This window comes from Pteropus alecto, unplaced genomic scaffold, assembly GCF_000325575.1.
Source record: "Pteropus alecto unplaced genomic scaffold, ASM32557v1 scaffold176, whole genome shotgun sequence".
NCBI classification, from domain to species: Eukaryota; Metazoa; Chordata; class Mammalia; order Chiroptera; family Pteropodidae; genus Pteropus; species Pteropus alecto.
Genome location: NW_006438644.1, coordinates 1,813,218 through 1,819,768, shown reverse-complemented (window position 1 = coordinate 1,819,768; position 6,551 = coordinate 1,813,218).

Here is a 6,551-nt window from a genome sequence, read left to right as displayed (position 1 = left end):
TTGAAAACGTTTGGAGTTGCAGTTGTAGATGGAGTCTCCTTCCCTCCAACTGGAAAAGGATTCCTTGGGGCCAAGGAAGGACCAGTGATAAGGGAAAGGGCAAAATGACGTGTTGAGCGGTCTGCCTAGAAGTGCCTGATTTCTCTGCAGAGCCCGGTGGTGGGAGCAAGCGAGCACCCAGGGGCGTCTGGGCAGGCCAGGGCTCACCCAGCTTCAGAGCAAGGCTGGGAGCAGCACAAAGAGTCTGCTGGGTCCAGCCAACCATTTGGTTCCATGTGGGCAAAATGAGGGAAGGATCAGAGGTGATCTAGGGGGGGACCAGAGGCTGGATCAATGATCCAGCATCTGTCTGGACCCCACCCTGCATGCACTGTGGGAGGTCCTTGGACTCTAGACCCAGTCTAGGGAAGGCAGAGCAGGGTGTTTGACACCTGCAAATTAACTGAGATTCGGTGGCTGCAAATACTGCCCAAATAAAATAGGAAAGGAGGTGGGGGGAGGGGAACTCTATTCGGTGGCTGCAAATACTGCCCAAATAAAATAGAGAGGAAAGGAGATGAGGGGAGGGGAACTTGCTCATTTTGTGCTTATATAACCATGGAAAACCTCTGGAACGCTAGGCAACTTGGTTGGCTATGGTTGTCTTTGGGGCGGAGACCCTTTGTCCTTTCGAACTTGTGTCACATGCATCTGCCTCTTACCTCTTTTTTAAAGAATGTGATGAATGTGTACAGCCCGACCTCTAGAAAGAAATTAATTTGTATAATTTTTGTGGACTTTTCTATTTGTTTGAGCGGATAAAAAAACTTACAGCGCAGTGTTTTTACTAAGGGGCATCAGGCTGTCTTACTCCGGGGACTTGCTGAATGCGTATCGCTTTAGGTACGATCTGGCCTTTTTCCTCCCTATAATTAATATCTCGTTTTATCTTTGTTCTTATCTTGATCTGTAAGCTGTCTCAAATCCTTTCAGTAAAACATTTTTTACAAAGCATATTATTTAGACTACTTATTTAAAATTTCAAAAAATAATTTCAATAAGAGAGGGTTCCTGAATAATTTTAGATTAGTGAATGCATTTATATTCCAGGTGACGATGGGGATGCTGGAGGATTTATTGGCTCGTGTATAAGTCCTACTTCAATCATGATGGGATTTTCTTATTCTATTTCTTATTCAGAATTTACCTCGAGTCCTTAGAAAATGGTAGGGAAGTCTCATTTCTAGTCATTCCATCTCATTCCTAGATCAACACCTCTACGTCTGTGGCATATGCTATACGTTTAATTTTTATTGTCATTTCATTATACGGTTTTCAAAATTTTCAGGTAAGGTAGAATACAAGAAAGCAACATTGATGGAATGCTGACGAACATCGGGGCCAATAGGAGCAGGATTTTGTGACCATAACCTTGAAAGAAGGTGCTGGAACTTTGGTATCGCATTCTGGGAGGGACCCTTGTTTTGGAATTTGCAACAGGGATGTTGGAATGGCTCAACAGGTAGTTACTGACTGATGGTTGGTTTATTGCAATGAGATTAGGAGAATTGAAGCCCTTGAATGGGGTCTCAGAATGGGGTCTCTTTTTTCAGATACCTTTATCTCACATGTGACCTCTAGAGTTTAAATTATTTGCAAGTGATCTGAAAAGCCCACGATATGTAGTAACTTTTAGATTGGCTGAGGCTAGGAATGAGGTGTGCTTTAAAGCTGGTGTGTAGAAACAAATCTCCTAGCTAACGAGTGAGCCTAGCCAACTGCCAGCATCTCCAGTTCTACTGTACTTAACTGTTTTCTCTTTGTTGCCTCATTTGCCTGTAGATGTCGCTCCTCTCCCCGCCCGCACCCCGACTGCCTTTTAAAGAATATTTCATCTCAGACTCAGGCATTGAAATAAAAGGCGACACCACATAAAAACACTTTATTATCTCACAACATGTTTGAAAATGGAAAGTAGTGTCGAAACAATATTAGAGAAGAAACTGAAATCGAAAAGGGACAGTTAATACCTTACGGTGAATATTCTTCCTCTTCCATATTAGGTTAAGATTCAAGTCTGACTAAAAAGGTAAGCAACAGACCAACAGTACAATAGACGCCCTCATCTGTCCCTCCTATTTTTCTCTTTTGTCCTTTGGTTGGGGGCCGACTGGAAGTGCCTTCAACCGAACTTGAAGTGGGAAAAGAAGGTGGCCCCATGTTCCATTTCTGGAGGTTTGACAGCAAATTTCTTGGAACCAGTTCTGGTGTGTCTGTTGTCCTAGTCTGACATTCCTACCCATGTGAAACTCTGCACGATAAGATATTTAAAAAAAAAAAAAGCCCAAGTTTTTTGTGTAGTTTGTCAACATCTTCCTGACAGTAACTCAGGAGCCCTGGTGCTCACCATCTTGTCATTCATCTTGGGCAGAGGGAAGACCTGCCCACAAAGAGGAAGTCTGATACTATCTTCCCACTGTGATACCTCTGAGATTAGGAATACTTCCTTTACATATGTCCCTTGGCTTCCCAGCTGCCTGTGAGGCAGGAGACAAAGTGTTTGATTGTCCTCATTTTAGAGATAAGAAATCCAGGACTGGAGAGGTTAAGTGACTTGCCCAAGGTCAAACAGCCTGAAAATGCTTGAGCAGGTTTTCTGACTCCAGGGCTGGGTGGGGAGAACACTCCCAGATCTGGTTAATATTCTAGACCTGTAGGTAACTAGTGGCACAACTCTTTTAAGCAACTTCTCAGCCGGAAAGGGAGAGTCAGGGGTTACCTGGGGGATCCCCAAGGTTCTGTGACTCGTGTGAAGTCAGTTATCCATTTTTCCCTCCCACCGACCCCCAGTAAGTAATTTACAGGTATGGAAATGTGGAATACAGGATAATACTTTCCAGTGAGATTTTACTTCTTTCCCATGAGTACAGATATGCTGGAAAATCACTGGGGAATCAGCAAAATCTCTCAGTACCTCCAAACTTCCTTAAGTAATTTGTGCCCCCTAAGAGAAAAGTCAAGCTCTGACTTTGTCCTGAGCGGCTGGCAAGCTGCCTGTCTAATTACAACATGGCAGGAATCTCTATTATGTCTTGCAGAACGACGATTAAATTTTACCTATAATTGTGTCTTAGGACAACTGTGATTTTAGAATGTGAGTTATCAAAGGATGTCACAGAGTCTGGATTCTGGTTGTTGGGGTTCTGTGAACTTTATGTCACCACCTGAAGTCACCTCCGCATTTTTTTGGGGGTAAACTTCCTGCTAGTGTTTCTGACCCTGAAAATAGAACTTTTTCTTGTCTGCGATGAGATTCAGTTTTCTGAGTATATTGTCTTGATTTTTATAGTAACCCTCCCCGGTGTCCCCGATTTCCCAAGGGAGAAACAAAGAAATAAGTTAACATCATATGAGCTCCATCTCAAATCCACATGAGGAAATGGATTTTTTTGAGCGAGGCAACCTTGCCATTAACCACACTTCTGCTCAGCAACACTCTCCTCTCCTGGGGCAATCCTGCTTTTAGAATCACTCTGTTATTTCTCATTTTAGCGCAGAGCAGTGGTAATTGATGTCGATGCTCTATTAAACAGATGGGCGATGAGCCAGAAGCATCTTAGTTAAAAGGCAGTTTGATTCTATCAGGTTTGTTGAAACACTTTGCTCTCTGATTTAATTTTATTCTACTGGGATCTGATGGATAATGGCTCCTGATTCTCTGTTGTTGTTCATGTGGGTATACTCTAGAAAATAGATAAGACTTCTCTCCTGCCCTTTATCCCTTCTAGATTATGAGTGTGAGATGCCCACACAAACACCATCCCTTGAAAGGGCTTTCTCTTGTGAATTCCCTTGCTGCCAGCCGGCAGATGGGGTGGCAGCCTTGATGGCAGGCGACGAGAGAGAAGGGGAAAAAATCACGATTGAAACGGTGCAAAAGCTTGATCTGAAGCTGTGAATCCAAACTTCTGAGTTTCTGGGGGTTTTCTCTGAAATAAAATCTGAGTATTTAACCTCTTCCTTTCTGGTCGGATACCTGAATAGAGAATGATATAAATGGTGTGCCAAAAAAATAAAAAATAAAAAAATCCAGACTGAAAATAGAAGCTAAAGAGGGATTAGAACATATTTTTCTTAGAATAGTTGTTTAAGTAACAGTCGCAGTCACTGTGTCTGAAAGCATGGACTTCTTATACCTTCAGGATGGCTTATGTCAGTTGTGACTCAGGAGAAGTATATTCATTTCCAGAAGGCATTGGTTGCTTGGCATTTAAGGAGATGCCTGTTGTATTTATTTCCTAGAGCTGGTTTAACAAAGCATCACCAATGAGGTGGCTTAAAACCACAGGAAGTTGTTGTCTCACAGTTTTAGAGACTAGAATTCTGGAATCATGGTGTTGGCAGGGCATCTTCCAGCTTCTGGAGTTCCTTGGCTCGTAGGTGAATCAATCACTCCAATCTCTGTCTCCATGACCACATGGCTGTGTCCCTATGTATCTCTGTGTCTATGTCTTTCCTTTTATAAGGACACTGGTCATACTGGAGTTGGGACCCACCCTACTCTAATAAGACCTCATCTTTACCCAATTACATTTGCAATGACACTATTTCAAAATAAGATCACATTCTGAGGCACTGGGCTGAGGACCTCAGCATACAATTTTTGGAGGCACAATTTAACCCGTAATAAGAGAGGATACAGAATTCAAGGTTTCCCCAACTTCTATGCCCAGAGAACCCTTTGAAGAGAATACCGTGGAACTCTTCCGTTCCTGTGGACCATATTTGTAGAATGATGTCCTGAGCCCTCTGGAATGCTCGCTCATGGAGTTCTCCAGTTGACCTTGAAAATTTACCCTCAACAAAGCCTCCACGTCTTTCAGGTTCCAACCCCACTATTGTTCCATTTCAAGTTCTCCGAGATCCTCAGAACTTGTCTCCCCGCGAGGAACTGCTCCTGCATTTTGAGTGAGCCTGCACAGGGGGCCTGACCCTGACAAGCCCAGGCATTTCTCTCTCACATTGCAATTCTGCCCCTCTCTAAGTGCATGCCTGCCATCTTGTGGCTGGATCTGCTGTCCCCTGGCAGAATTTTTTTTTTTTAAGTGAAATGGAAGCATTTTGCCTCTGTCTAGATAGCTGCTGTCTCAAAGTCCAAACCATCTGAGGCAGTCGTTCCATCCGCTCTCTGCCCTCCTGGGCCAACCTGGTCACGCTCTGTTTTTTACACTGGTCTTCAAAAGACTAGACCAGGTGCTGTTTGGCCTGTTTTGTCTCTACTACTTTCACAGGTGTCTCTGACTCCACTGATGACTGTAGAACATCTCACTTCCTGGGTCCTTTGTCCTACTTCTCTGTTCCTTTGTAAGTCTTTTTTGTCTGGTCTTTGTTAATTAACCCAACCTGTGAATATCAATCAGTGAGATGAATGGCTTTCAAACTTCTTTGATCAACATCAGTTTGCCTTTAATCTTGAACCAACACGCCATATATAAAAATATGTTTTTCTTTTTAAACTTTTTTCATGCTTTATTAATTTTTTAAAGAAAATTTATTATTAGTTTCAATTATACAGTACATTGGTTATACATTTATATAGTAATAAAACAATCCCCCTAATGCTTCCTCTCCTCTGGCCCTCCACCTGGCCACTACATTAATGCTGACTGCATTCCCTATGCCGTGCTCCCCATCCCCATGACCATCTATCAACTACTAATTTGTACTTCTTTAACCTTTTACCTCTTTCTCTCAGGCCCCCCAAATTCCCTCCCCTCTGGCCATCACCAGATTGTCCTATACAGTTGTGAGTCTTGTTTTTGATTAGTTTGTTCTTTTTGTTCCTTAGATACCGCATATAAGTGAAATCATATGGTATTTATCTTTCTCTGTCTGATATTTCACTCAACATAATAACCTCTAAGTCCATCCATGTCATTGGTAATGGTAGGATTTTTTTTTAATGGCTGAGTAATATTCCATTGTATATATGAACCGTAACTTCTTTATCCAATCCTCTGCTGATAGGCATTTAGGTTGCTTCCATATCTTGGCTATTGTAAATTGTGCTGCCATGAATATTGGGGTGCATAGATCTTTATGAATTGTTGATTTGATTTTCTTTGGATAAATACCCAGAAGTGCAAATGCTGGATCAAAAGGTGTATGAATTTTTAATTTTTTGAGAAACCTCCAGACTGTTTTCCATAATGGCTGTTCATACTCCAGTTTATTCCCACCAACAATGTATGAGGGTTCCCTTTTCTCCACATCCTCGCCAACACTTGCTGTTTTTTGATTTATTGATGATAGCCATTCTGACAGGTGTGAGGTGATATCTCTTTGTGGTTTTAATTTGCATTTCTCTGATGATTACTGACCTTGAGCATCTTTTCATATGTTTATTGGTCATCTGTATTTCCTCTTTAGAGAAATCTCTATTCAGGTCTTCTGACCATTTTTTAATTGGATTGTTTGTTTGCTTGTTGCTATTGAGTTGTATGAGGTCCTTTTATTTAATGCATTCATAGATGCTGAGGGTTAGGACGGGGACCTCTTTGGAGGGCCATTCT